At 40.6% G+C, this 14,706-nt stretch overlaps 1 long non-coding RNA gene across 2 annotated transcripts in view; it reads left to right on the top strand.

Moving 5' to 3' along the window:
• The window catches only part of LOC105523318, a 51,315-nt gene that overhangs the window by 19,576 nt on the left and 17,033 nt on the right, over window positions 1–14,706 (top strand). For both annotated transcript variants that reach the window (XR_001003584.1, XR_001003583.1), the window contains exons 2-3: window positions 5,374–5,497; window positions 9,358–9,456. This is a non-coding gene — a long non-coding RNA (uncharacterized LOC105523318). The remainder of the gene's footprint in view (window positions 1–5,373; window positions 5,498–9,357; window positions 9,457–14,706) is intronic.

Genomic DNA, 14,706 nt, shown 5'->3' with positions numbered 1-14,706 from the left:
AGAAATAATACCACACATCTACAACCATCTGATTTTTGACAAACCTGACAAAAACAAGAAATGGGGAAAGGATTCCCTATTTAATATATGGTGCTGGGAAAACTGGCTAGCCGTATGTAGAAAGCTGAAGCTGGATCCTTTTCTTATACCTTATATAAAAATTAATTCAAGGTGGATGAAAGACTTAGATGTTAGACCTAAAACCATAAAAACCCTAGAAGAAAACCTAGGCAATACCATTCAGAACATAGGCATGGGCAAGGACTTCATGACTCAAACATCAAAGGCAATGGCAACAAAAGCCAAAATAGGCAAATGGGATCTGATTAAACTAAACAGCTTCTGCATGGCAAAGGAAACTACCATCAGAGTGAACAGGCAACCTACAGAATGGGAGAAAAATTTTGCAATCTACCCATCTGACAAAGGGCTAATGTCCAGAATCTACAAAGAACTCAAACAGATTTACAAGAAAAAAACAACCCCATCAAAAAGTGGGCAAAGGATATGAACAGACACTTCTCAAAAGAAGACATCTGTGCATCCAACAGACACATGAAAAAATGCTTATCATCACTGGTCATCAGAGTAATGCAAATCAAAACCACAATGAGATACCATCTCACACCAGTTAGAATGGCGATCATTAAAAAGTCAGGAAACAACGGATGCTGGAGAGGATATAGATAAATGGGAATGCCTTTACACTGTTGGTAGGAATGTAAATTAGTTCAACCATTGTGGAAGACAGTGTGGTGATTTCTCAAGGATCTAGAACTAGAATTACCATTTGACCCAGCCATCCCATTACTGGGTATATACCCAAAGGATTATAAATCATGCTACTATAAAGACACATGCATATGTGTGTTTATTGCAGCACTATTCACAATAGCAAAGGCTTGGAACCAACCCAAATGTCCATCAATGATAGACTGGATTAAGAAAATGTGGCACATATACACCATGGAATACTATGCAGCCATAAAAAAGGATGAGTTCATGTCCTTTGCAGGGACATGGATGAAGCTGGAAACCATCATTCTCTGCAAACTATCACAAGGACAAAAAACCAAACACTGCATGTTCTCACTCATAGGTGGGAATTGAACAATGAGAACACTTGGACATGGGGTGGGGAACATCACACACTGGGGCCTGTCATGGGGTAGGGCACTGGGGGAGGGATAGCACTAAGAGAAATACCTAAGGTAAATGATGAGTTGATGGGTGCAGCAAACCAACATGGCACATGTATACCCATGTGTTAAGCCTGCACGTTGTGCACATGTACCCTAGAACTTAAAGTATAACAAAAAAAAAAGAGAAGAAGAAGAAGTGGTGAAAGTGGGCATCCTTATCTTGTTCCCATTCTCAGGGGGAAGATTTCAACTTTTCCCTATTCAGCATAATGTTGGCTATGGATTTGTCATAGATGGCTTTCATTACCTTCAGGTATATCCCTTCTATGCCAATTTTGCTGAGGGTTTTAATCATAAGGATGCTGGATTTTGTCAAATGCTTTTTCTGCATCTATTGAGATGATCATATGATTTTTATTTTTAATTTTGTTTATGTGATGTATCACATTTATTGACTTGTGTATGTTAAGCCATCCCTGATTCCCTGATATGAAACCCACTTGACCATGGTATATTATTTTTTTGATATGCTGTTGGATTTGGTTGACTAGTATCTTCTTGAGGATTTTTGCATCTATGTTTATCCAGGATATTAGTCTGTAGTTTTCCTGTTATGTCATTTCCTGGTTTTAGAATTAGCATGATACTGGCTTCACAGAATGATTTAGGGAGAATTTCCTCTTTCTTTATCTTTTGGAATAGTTTCAGTAAGATTGGTATCAATTCTTTGAATGTCTGATAAAATTCAGCTGTGAATCCATCTGGTCCTGGACTTTTTCTGTTGGCAACTTTTGTTTTTCTTTATTACTATTCCAATTTGTTTACTTGTTATTGGTCTGTTCAGAGTTTCTATTTCTTCCTGATTTAATCTAGGATGACTGTGTATTTCCAGGAATTTATTTATTGCCTCTAGATTTTCTAGTTTGTGTGAGGAAAGGTGTTCATAGCAGACTTGAATAATCTCTTGTATTTCTGTGTAATCAGTTGTAATATCTCCCATTTCATTTTTAATTGAGCTTGTTTGGATCTTCTCCCTTCTTTTCTTCATTAGTCTCACTAATGGTCTATCAATTTTGTTTATCTTTTCAAAAAACCAGCTTTTTGTTTCATTTATCTTTTGTTTTTGTTTTTGTTTTTTTTTTTTGTCAATTTCATTTAGTCCTGCTCTGGTCTTGGTTATTTCTTTTCTTCTGCTGGGTTTGGGTTTGGGTTGTTCTTGTTTCTCTAGTTCCTTGAGGTGTGACCTTGGAGTGTCTATTTGTGCTCTTTCAGACTTTTTGACGTAGGCATTTGATGCTGTGAACTTTCCTGTTAGCACTGCTTTTACTGTATTCCAGAGGTTTTGATAATTTATGTCACTATTTATCATTCAGCTCAAATAACTTATTAATTTCCATCTTGATTTCATTGTTGAACCAAAGATTATTCAAGAGCAGATTATTTAAATTCCATGTATTTGTATAGTTTTGAGGGTTGCTTTTGAAGTTTTCCAATTTTTTTCCACTGTGGTCTAAGAGAATACTTGATATAATTTCGATTTTCTTAAATTTATTGAGATTTGTTTTGTGACCTATCTATCACATGGCTTATCTTGGAGAATGTTCTATGTGCTGAGGAAAAGAGTGTATATTCTGCACTTATTAGGTAGAATGTTCTGTAAATGTCTTTTAAGTCCGTTTGTTCTAGGGTATAGATTAAGTCCATTGTTTCTTTGTTGACTTTCTGTCTTGATGACCTGTCTAGTGCTGTCAGTGGATTATTGAAGTCCTCTGCTGTTACTGTGTTGCCATCTATCTCATTTCTTAGGTCTAGTAGTAATTGTTTTATAAATTTGGGAGCTCCAGTGTTAGGTGCTTATATATTTGGGATTGTGATATTTTTCTGTTGGACTAGTCCTTTTATCATTATATAATGTCCTTGTTTGTCTCTTTTATAACCATTGTTGCTTTAAAGTCTCTTTTGTCTGATATAGGAATAGTTACTTCTGCTTGCTTTTGGTTTCCATTTTCGTTTCCATTTGTGGAATATCTTTTCCCACCCCTTTACCTTAAGTTTATGTCAGTCCTTATGAGTTAGGTGAGTCACTTGAAGGCAGTGGATACTTAGTGAATTTTTATCCATTCCACCATTCTGAATCTTTTAAGTGAAGCATTTAGGCCACCTACATTCAATATTGGTATTGAGATGTGAGGTACTGTTCTATTCATCATGTTAGTTGTTGCCTTAATACCCTGGTTTTTTATTATTGTTTTATAGGCCCTGTGAGAGTTATACTTTAAGGAGGTTCTATTTTGGTGTATTTCAAGGTTTTGTTTCAAGATTTTGAACTCCTTTTAGCACTTTAGTAGTGGTGAATTCTCTCAGCCTTTGTTTGTCTGAAAAAGACTTTATCTCTCCTTCATTTATGAAGCTTAGTTTTGCTGGATTCAAAACTCTTGGCTGACAATTATTTTGTTTCAGGAGGCTAAAAATGGGACTTCAATCCCTTCTGGCTTGTAAGGTTTCTGCTAAGAAGTCTGCTGTTAACCTTATTGGTTTTTCTCTATAGGTTATCTGATGCTTTTGTCTCACAACTCTTAAGAGTCTTTCCTTCATCTTGACTTTAGAAAACCTGATGACTATGTGCCTAGGTGATGATCTTTTTGTGATGAATTTCCCAGATGTTCTTTCAGCTTATTGTATTTGGATTTCTATATCTCTAGCAAGGTCAGGGAATTTTTCTTCAATTGTTCCTTCCAATAAGTTTTCCAAACTTTTAGATTTCTCTTTTTCCACAGGAATGCTGATCATTCTTAGGTTTGCCTCTTTAATGTAATCCCAAACTTCTTGGAAACTTTGTTCATTTTTAAAAATTCTTTTTTCGGTGTCTGTCTGATTGAGTTAATTCAAAATCCTGGTCTTTGAGCTCTAAAGTCCTTTCTTCTACTTGTTCTAGTCTACTGTTGACACTTTCCAGTGCAGTCTTTCATTTCCAGAAGTTGTGAATGTTTTTTCTTTATGATGTCTGTTTATCTGGAGAAGTTTTCATCCATACCCTGTATTTGTTAAAAATCTCTTTAAGTTGGCTTTCACTTTTCTGTGCTATATCCTTGAGTAGCTTAATAATCAGTCTTCTGAATTCTTTATCTGGCAATTCAGAGATTACTTCTTGGTTTGGATCCATTGCAGGGGAGCTAGTGTGACCTTTTGGGAAAGTCATAGAACCCTGTTTTGTCATATTACCAAATTAATTTTCTGGTTCCTTCTCATTTGGGTAGACTATTTCAGTGGAGAGGTCTGAAACTCAAGGCCTGCTGTTCAGATTCTCTTGTCCCACAGAGTGATCCCTTGATGTGGTGCTTTTCCCTTAAGACCCAAGGGCTCTTCAGTCAGCTTGTGGTGAATGCTGTCTTACCTGGGACCCACCCTTCACAGCAATGGGCTCCCTTCTAGCCCAGGGTGGGTCCAGAAATGCCATCCAAGAGTTAAGTCTTTGAATTGGGGACCCTAAGAGCCCACTTGGTGCTCTACTCCCCTGTGGTCAAGCTGGTACCAGAAGCCAGCAAGTTTCAGAGGCTCACCCAAGGCCCTCAACATAGTACCTGGGCATCACTGCTGGTTATTCAAGACCCAAAGGCTCTTCAGTTAGCATGTGATCAATGCTGTCAGGACTGGGTTCTTCCCTTCAAGGCAGCAGATTCTTTTCTGCCCCAGGGTGTTTCTGGAAATGTCATTTAGGAACTAGGGCTTGGAACAGGGCCTCATGACTCTGATCAGTGCCTTATTCTGCTGTGGTATCAAAGATACAAGACACAGTCCCCTCCACTCTTGCCTCTCCTCTCCTCAAGTCAAAGGAAGGGCTCTCTTTTGGAGCCATGAGTTGTGCAGCCTGGAGTTAGGGGAGGGGTGATGCCAGCACTTTCTTAGATGCCAGCTACCCCTGCTGGTGTCTCAGTAGTCACATGCCCCCCAGTCCACCATCTCTGGGCCCAGTTCAGCACTACCACTCACCTAAGAGTTCAGTCCTTACAGCCTAGACAGCCTTTCACATTTACTTAGAGACCCAGAGCCCTTTAGCCCATGGTGGCAATTGACCTCTGGGGATTAGTGATTCCCCTCTGGCTAGGGCTGGTCCAAATGCTTCCTCTGTGGGTGGATGTAAGCTGAGTTTGGTCTGGTTTTTCTTTCTGGTCTAACAGACAGCACTGAGTTCATCAATGCCTCATGCTTGCTGTGCTCTCACTCTCCCCAGCACCTAGAAATACTCTCCACACCATGCTGCACTGCTGCGGATGAGGGAAGGGTGGTGTCGGGGCTTCAAGATGTTTTTTTCTACCTCTTCAGTGCCTCTTTCAGTGATATGAAGTTAAAACCAGGTACTATGAGTGCTCACCTGATTTGTGGTTCTTATGGAGGTGCTTTGCTTGTATATATAGTTGTTAACTTGGTTTCCTTACAGGTGGGACAATAGGTGGAGCCTTGTATTCTGCCATCTTGCTCCCCATTTTATGATGAGAAATATGGTGGTCACAAAGGTTAAATAACTTGCCCAAGGCCACAATACCTGGTAGAGCCGGGCTTTAAACCCAGATGGGTATTGTAAAGTTACAGCTCTACCTCCTATAAGGATAATGTTAAACTAAGTAGGCTCCTAAAATACTCATTAAATAAACATTCTGCAAAAGTTAGTTCTCTTCCCTTCTTTCTATGTTGTGTCTCCTGTAACACCTTGGTCAGAAGTAAATATCTGAAAAAAAGGGTCAAAAAAAGTGGACTAGAAGATGGGGTGGAGGTGTAGAGAGCAGGGAACTGGTACAAATCACTGGAACCCGGAAGTCTGGAAAAGGACCCAGTGCAACTCCCATGCAAAGATTTTTAGCCTGTCTTCTACTGCTGAGGACTTGAAAATAAGGTCTTCACAGGACCCAAACCTACTCGTGGTAACCCTGTCTATCAATATTGATTGATTTCCAGAAAACACTAATTTTTTTTAGGATGTATGTATGTATGTGTGTGTGTATATATATATGTATATGGAATATAATAAATAGTATCATGTATAGTATTATATATTTAGAAATTTTGACATCATATAGGAGTGGCCTTTTATTTTTTTAAACTCATTTACAATGGATTTGTTGTTCTGGCTGCCCAGTATACCCTTCCTGTATGGAGAATTCCCCATACCCTGCCACCTTGTGCTTAAGTGTGGTCATGTGGTCTCAGTACAACCTAATAGGTTGTTGTAGTGGCACCTTACAGGTGTTCCTGCCAGAACTGAATCTTGAGAGGCTGGTCAGCTGGTGATAATTTGCAGCAGAGTGGTAGCATAGAGAGCATGTCCAGGGCAGTGAAATGCAACAGCAGCAGTGGAGAAGGTTTAGAGGCAGGGATACCTATAGTGCTTGGAGTGCCTATGATGCTGTGTTGAGCAAACATATCCTGTGGTAGGATCATGGCTCTGCCTTGTTCCCCAGCTAATAGACTTTTCATACATACCTTTTAGGCTTAAGTTTCCCAGAGTCGGTGTCTGTTGTTTTTAATGCCCCAAATAGCACATTGATTTTAGCAATTGTCAAAGCAAGGTTGGGATATCAAATAGCCATTCCAGATTGGACTTGGGTTTGGATATCATTTATGGAAATAATGCTCTTTGCTCTCTAAATATGTGGGCAGGAAGAAAACAGTCAGAATCAATCATCAAACCAGTTCTGACTGCTGGCTCTGTATGGCTATTGGTTTCTTGGTTTATTTCTTATTTTATCTAAAGCCAGGTCACGCTATCCAGGTGGAATGTTCATAAAAAACAAAGACTTTAGTGTGAACATTTTCTTTAAGGTCAATATAATTTACAGTCTGTCCAGAGAAGCTTTTAGAAATGTAGAATGTGACTGTAATCCACAATGCACTCTCATTACCCTTCCCTCCTATTAGAAATTGATTTTGGCACAGTTCTTTCAGGTGGAAAGTGACTCTGTCAGCAATTGCTGTTTCTCTTTTCACACATTGGGGTTCCCCCCACAAAAGTATTAAAGTCTCTTTAGTGTTCCTTTAGGAGAGGTTAAATACAGTTATCACCAACATTTGCAGTTTCATATCTGCTTGCTATTACTACTGTGCTTTGCTTCATAGGCAATTAGCAATCATGTGGAGTGGAAGATCTTTTCCTAAAATTACCTGAGCTTGGCTACTTCGTGTGCTGGGTAACCGTGAAGGAAAATGCTGCCAGCAAGGCACTTAGCCCTGGCTGTGGCTGACAGCATGTGTCTTCTTCTCTCCCTACCACTGTGGATCTCCTTGTCCCTTTAAGAACAGCTAACACTAACAGGGCCGCCAAACTATTTATGACACCTTGCAGCTTGACACTCAACAGGTCCAGAGAACACGGCCTTCTTCCGTAGATAAGTTGCAGCTGACAAAGATGGTGGTCAGCTTATCTTTGTATGTGGCCAATGGAGTTCCTGTAACCTTAGGGTATTGGGTAGTGCCTCTTAATGGTGCCCATGGTGCTCACTTTTTTTTTTTGAAACAGAGTTTTTCTCTTCTTGCCCAGGCTGGAGTGCAGTGGTACAATCTCAGCTCACTGCAACCTCCGCCTTCCAGGTTCAAGTGATTCTCTCACCTCAGCCTCCCAAGTAGCTGGGATTACAGGCGCCTGCCACCACACCCAGCTAATTTTTGCATTTTTAATAGAGATGAGGTCTCACCATGTTGGTCAGGTTGGTTTCGAACTCCTGACCTCAGGTGATCTGCCCGCCTTGGCCTCCCCAAAGTGCTGGCATTATAGGTGTGAGCCACCACGCCCAGCCAGTGCTCACTTCTTAATACAATGCTTTTTAACCTGTTTAAATTCATGCCCCTTTGTTTAAATGTAAAAATTCTGCCCCATATATTAAACACTACATCTTTCACATAATTGCAGACATCAAGTAGATATTAAGTTTAATTTTCTTTATACATATTATTCATTTTTAAAGTTTCCAAATATGAAAGAATATTGACTATGCCCTTGAAAAATGCAGTAGGCTCACCAGAGATTTGGGTCAACCTGACTAGGAAGGAGGCTCCTTATTAATAGTTACAGATTATGGCAAAACTGAAGAGGGGTGGATCCAACAGCCATTCTGAACCTTCTCTTCCTTGCCATCCACTTGAAACATTCACCAGCTCTTCCATATTTGCTTGCAGTGAGGGATGGCCATGTGACATCATTGTAGTAGTGAGATCCAAGTAGAAGTCTGCTGGTGAGGGGTTCTGGGAAACCTTTGCTTACATAATAAAAAGGATGGACTTAGCTGGTTTCATCTCTTTATTTATTTATTTATTTTTTTATTATACTTTAAGTTCTAGGGTACATGTGCATAGCGTGCAGGTTTGTTACATATGTATACTTGTGCCATGTTGGTGTGCTGCACCCATCAACTTGTCAGCACCCATCAATTCATCATTTATATCAGGTATAACTCCCAATGCAATCCCTCCCCCCTCCCCCCTCCCCATGATAGGTTTCATCTCTTCACACCTTCTTGACATACAGAAGTTTGTCACCTTCAGCAACCTCAGTCTTTCAGTGTAAAATGTTATTAACACCTAACTCATATATTGCTGCAAAGGATATAAAGATAATATATTTGAGATGAGGGTGTCTTTTAAAAATATTAACCTAATTTTTTGGCACCTGGTATTTCCACATACCGTTTGTGCTCTCATTCCCCTCCCCCTCTCCTTTTATTTATGGTGCTATTCTATAATTATTATCCCAGGGACAAGATGTATTGGTGAAAACAGATACACAAGGAGTCCCTTCTAGTCTAGTGGGGGTAGGGAAAGAAAGGACACGGCCGGGCGCAGTGGCTCACGCCTGTAATCCTAGCACTTTGAGAGGCTGAGGCAGGTGGATCACAAGGTCAGGGTATCGAGACCATCCTGGCTAACACAGTGAAACCCTGTCCCTACTAAAAATACAAAAAAATTAGCCAGGCATGGTGGTGGGCACCTGTAGTCCCAGCTACTCGGGAGGCTGAGGCAGGAGAATGGCATGAACTGGGAGGCAGAGCTTGCAGTGAGCTGAGATTGTGCCACTGCACTCCAGCCCACAGAGCGAGACTCCATCTCAAAAGAAGAAGAAGAAGAAAAAAAAGAGGACTCAGGACATAGACTCGAGAACTCCTAATGATTCAAGATGTTTTCAAATTTGTAAAATCAGTTTTTTACTTTCAGTTTTTTACTTTTCCAGGAACATGGAGTAGACATATTTCCCCCTATTTCTCTCCCTAAGTGTAAAAGACCATAAAAGACCATCTAGGGACTTAAGAACCCAAATAATGACACAATGGTGAGTTCCCTCAGTTTTCTTTTCTGCACTATATTTCCCAGACTTGGAGCTGAAGGAGTCAGCAACATAGAAACACCAATGGGCACAAACAAAAGTAGCCCAAATGAAAGCCTCTTCTCATTAACCAGTGGACCAGGAAAAGGCAGCCTAGCAAGGAAGAAAACTTTTAGATGATAGCTGTAATAACTTCTGTACTCCAGCCAAGCACCATAGGAAAAAAATGCTGCTCCAGCCCACTTATGCCAACAAAGACCAAGTTATGAGCTTAAATGTCCACCCTCACCCAGCTGTGATGAACTGTCCCAACCCTCCTACTGGGATGGTGCCAGAGAAGGCCAAGCAGAGAGCTGGGACCTTAATCCTCACTGGGTGATAAGGAGACCCACCCCTCCACAGTGTCAGTGGAGACCATGTGGGAAGCCTGGACTTCTTCCCTTAACTATCAGTAATGAGGTGTTCCTCCACCATCCCAGTGGGGTAGTAGTAGAGAAGGCCTAGCAGTAAGAAAGCCGCCCTCCCAGCCACCCCCATGGCATCAGCAGAGGCCATGTGGGGAATAGTAATGAGGTACTCCTACTCCTCCCAGCTAGGGAAGTCTCAGTAGAGAGGACTTGTGGGAAGCTGGAACTTCTAATCTCACCTAGCAGTGGCAAAGAATCCCCTATCCTGTCAAGTGTCCATGGAGGATGAGTGGGGAACCTACTCGTGGCAGTAATGAGATGCCCTTCCACCCCTTACCACCTTGCTGGAGCAGTGTGTCAGAAGAAGTCAGCTAAAACAGAAGGTTCAGAGAAGATAAAGATCGTTTCCTAGAAATGATCAGGTTTCTATTGAAAATCACCTGTCACATCAAGAACCAGGAAGATTTAAAACTGAATGAAAAAGACAGTCAATAGATGTCAATATCATGATGCCAGAAATTTTAGCATTATATGACAAAGATTTTATAACAGCCATCATAAAAGTGTTTCAATGAGCCATTAATGAACATACTTGAAACAAAAGTTAAAAGTCTTAGAAAAGTAAAAAGCAAGTATCAGCAAAGAAATAAAAGATATAAAGAAGAACCAAATGGAAATTTTAGAAGTGAAAAATACAATAATGACACAAGATGTGCTTTCCCCCTATGATCAGGAATGAGGCAAAGATCTCCACTCTCATCACTCTTATTAAGCATAGTGATAGGCGTCTTAACCCAAGCAAAAATGCAAGAAAAGGAAATAAAAAGCATACATATTAGAGAGGAGAAATAAAGCTGTCCCTGTTTGCAAATGACGTAGTAGTCTATACAACAAATACCAAGTAATCTACATAAAAACTGTAATAAGTGAGTTTAGCGGACTTGTAGGATACAAGATGAACATATGAAAAATCAATTTATTGCTATGTACTAGCAATGAACATGTGGCTACTGAAAAATTGCAAAATAGTACAAAGTTTTTATATATTCTTCACCTATACAATCCCAATTGTTAACATCTTGTGTAAACATAGAACAAGGATCAGAACTGTGAAATTAACATTGGCACAATACCATTAACCAAGGCTGGAGTGCAGTCGCGTGATCTTGGCTCACTGCAACCTCTGCCTCCAGGTTCAAGTGATTCTCCTCTCTCAGCCTCCTGAGTAGCTGGGGCTACAGGCATGTGCCATCACGCCCGGCTAATTTTTGTGTATTTAGCAGAGATGGGGTTTTGCCATGTTGGCCAGGCTGGTCTCAAACTCCTGATCTCAGGTGATCCGCCTGCCTCGGTCTCCCAAACTGTTGGGATTACAGGCATGAGCCACCATGCCTGGCCTCCACTAATGTATTTTTTTTGTTTTTGTTTTTGTTGTTCCAGGATCCCACTCAACATACCACATTGTATTTGGTTGTCATTTGTCCCTGTTCTCTGACAGTCTCCAACTGTTCCTCAGTCTTTGTCTTTTTGTGTGATCTTGACACCTCCAAAGATCAGTTATTTTATTGTATGTTCCTTATTATTACCCTGCCTAGGGCATTCTCCTGATTGGACTGAACTCTTACATGAAGAAACCATCAGAAAGCTTCCAACTTCTGAAATTCAGAAAGAATTCCTAAGGAAACAAGGGGTGGGGAAGGAAAGTAAAGCTACTGCTGGTCCTTCAGAGGAGTCTTCTCCTTTTGAATTTTTAAATGTATCTCTGGGGAAAAGACCAGAAAAACACCAAAGAGATTTGTGGAGCCCAAGAGCTAAAGGCATATGTGCCCTTTTTCTGCATAAAGGCCCAGGAAGGCTGAAATTACCCAGAGAGGGATGGAGCTGGCTGTGAGGGGTGTTTGAGGGAGTAGAGAAGGCACCATATGTGACACGGCAGGGCATGGCAGAGTAATTTTTTGTGTGCCAGGGAATGGACGCAGAAGCCACTAAAAAAGCCTGTGAGCTGGGAACAAGGAGCATCTCCACAATGAGCTCCCTGACAGATAGGTCAGGGGATCTCTCAGCCAGTGTGGACAGGAAACATCAAGGACATTACATAAGCTCCCCTCATTCCACCCCTGAATCTAAATGTGATCGAGAGGACAGAGAGATGCTCCAAATTTGCTTCTCACCTACCAGAATAGGGACTCTGTTCTGTATTAACCAATAAATAAAGTATGTTGCTCGTGCTCTTGAGCTATCATCTGGGATTCATACCCCCTAATAAATGCCAGTGAATATTATGAATAAAGGTATATATGCACAGGAGTGTGTGCATGAGTATGAGTGTGTATGTTTCTTCCAAGCAGAGACAGCAGCATTTTCCAAGGTCTGGAGATAAACTGAGAATGTGCATGTGGAGAACTAGAAACCATTCATGGAGAAGTACACCAACGGCTGTTTTGTCAGATTGGGTTCCCCTTGATACTGTGTTTTTTCTATTACACAGTGATATTGTGTGGAAGACACCAAATCATGATGCTAGGAAAAACATCTTGATATGTAATGCCATACCCACCATCTAGGTAATGGTACTACATGTCTTTGGTCCTTCCGCATGTGCCAGAGGCTGTGCTGCCATTAACCATGAAAGGAACCCTTCGGCATGTTTATGAGTATGGATGAGAGGTATTGCCCCTTTTTCCTCCAGATGGTGAGCAGGTTGAAATGACAGCTCAGCCACTCCACCACCAATAAAACTTCCTGACACTCTGTAGTCCTTTATGGACTATGACTTCATTCAAATTTCTAGACGTATGGAATGTAGAATTTTAGGCCAAAGAGGTTCTGAGTGGGGCCAATTGCCTAAACGTACAGATGGTGAGATTGAGGTGTAAAGAGGCAAGGATGCGTTGCCTAAATGTCCTCAGCAGGCCTGTGACTGAGTCTCTGGGGCTCCAGGCCCCCAGCCCAGTGTTTTCTGGCTACTTCACCATGTTTCATGGCTCTCTGGAGTAGCCTCCTTTCAGGAAAGCACTACCTGCCCCTTCGGCTCATTCAGCTTTCAAAACCCAGTTCAAATACCCGCTGAATTGACCTTCCCCATGGTAATTCTTATTAATTTGGCAATTAAATAAGTGTTGTCTAATGCCCTACCTTCTAAGGTTATTCTGTCAACTTAAATATTGTTTTTTTGGCTGTCAAGTCTTTTTTTTCAAAAAAGACTAAAATTTTAAAGTCTTTATTATCTTATCCAATAAAACTACTAAATTTTTGAGGATAGGCCTCATAATTTGCGTGTGTGTGTGTGTGTGTGTTCCCTCAAAAGTATCAAGCACAGTGTCTTGTACTAGTAGGTTGCCTCTAGTAGGTAAATAATAAATATTATTTGATTTCATACTGCTAGCACAAGTTCACAGCCATGTAAAATGAGATGCAAAGGCAGTATAAGGTTCATAACATGGACTCAGGAATCAGCAGGCCTGGTTTTGACAAGTTGTGTGACTTTGGAAAAGTTGCTTAAGTTCTGAGCCTCAGTTTTCTCATCAGTAATGTGGGTTAATGACACTAATCTCTTACAGCATTGACAAGAGGATCACATGGGATTTATATATACATTTATATGTATATATAGCTATCTATATATTACTAGATATAGTTATCATAATAGTAATATAGTAATAATTACTGTATTATATATTATAATAATAACTATGACTATGTATAGTAATATATAGATATAGCATATGAAACACACACATATATATGGCCACAGCTATAATCCTTCAGTTGATGCAGCTATTACTACTACTAACGTCATGAGTTGGAAATCAGGCCAATTAACTCCATTCATTGAGTTCTATGGGCTCAAACTAAATCTTCAACAAATATAGTCATCTCAACACCTCACAGAAGGGTTAGAGAGTCCAGGCAAAATCATGTGGGTAGGCCCTCATGCAAATTCTCACGCACTGTTATCCCACCATACTCCCACACTCATAAAACAGTAGCATATATATAACACAGGGGCCATGTACCACGGTGATGTGTATTTGATACACAAAAATTATGTGAATTATGCATGTGTGTACATATGTGTATGTGCACACATTTGCAGGATAGTACTCTCCAAAAACAAAAAAAACCACAAAGCCCTCCCACCCCGGCCAACTCAAACAAGTAGTCCTCTTGCCCAATAGTTGTTAGCCATATTCTCTCCTTGCATAAATAAAACCACTAGGAGGCGCCTTAATCCTTCTCTTTAGCAGCCTTTTTGCTCGTTAACACCAGGGAGTCAGATCTAAAAGTCTTTAAGTGAATCTTTCTTTCTCAACCCACTGCAGAGTGTGCAAATCATTTCCTCAGCTGATTCAGATGTATTATGATGTGCTGGGAAACCTGAGCATTCTCTCACCCTGTGGAGATTAATTACCTTGAAATATTCATTGGATTAAATGTATTTAAACATGTACTGTTTAAAGCTCAGTGCTGCAAAATGTCATCCTCAAGATATATATTACGGGCATTAAATAATTAACTTCAGTGTGTGAGAGGAGAGGGGGGAGGGAGAGGAAGAGTGAAGGTGGGGGGAGAGGGGAGAGAGAGAGAGAGAGAGAAACACATGCTTGTTTAGTGCTAGGCCAGTGGTGAGACTGAGAGCAACCAAATCTAAAGCGTTCCATAAATCAGCTAAATCCTGGCTTCACCTGTTACTAGAACTATGCGACCTTGGGCAAAATACTTCACCTCTCTAAGCCTCCTCTGTAAAATGAGAATGACGGTACCTCAGAAGCATGAATTTTAGATACTAATACAGGGAAAGCACTGGGTATCCTGTCTAAGACATAGCAGCACTCACACAAAGCAAGAC

Source organism: Colobus angolensis, unplaced genomic scaffold (assembly GCF_000951035.1).
Source record: "Colobus angolensis palliatus isolate OR3802 unplaced genomic scaffold, Cang.pa_1.0 Scaffold46, whole genome shotgun sequence".
In the NCBI taxonomy this organism is placed as follows: Eukaryota; Metazoa; Chordata; class Mammalia; order Primates; family Cercopithecidae; genus Colobus; species Colobus angolensis.
The sequence above is the reverse complement of the archived record's forward strand: the minus strand, read 5'-3'. Positions and strand labels throughout refer to the sequence as shown.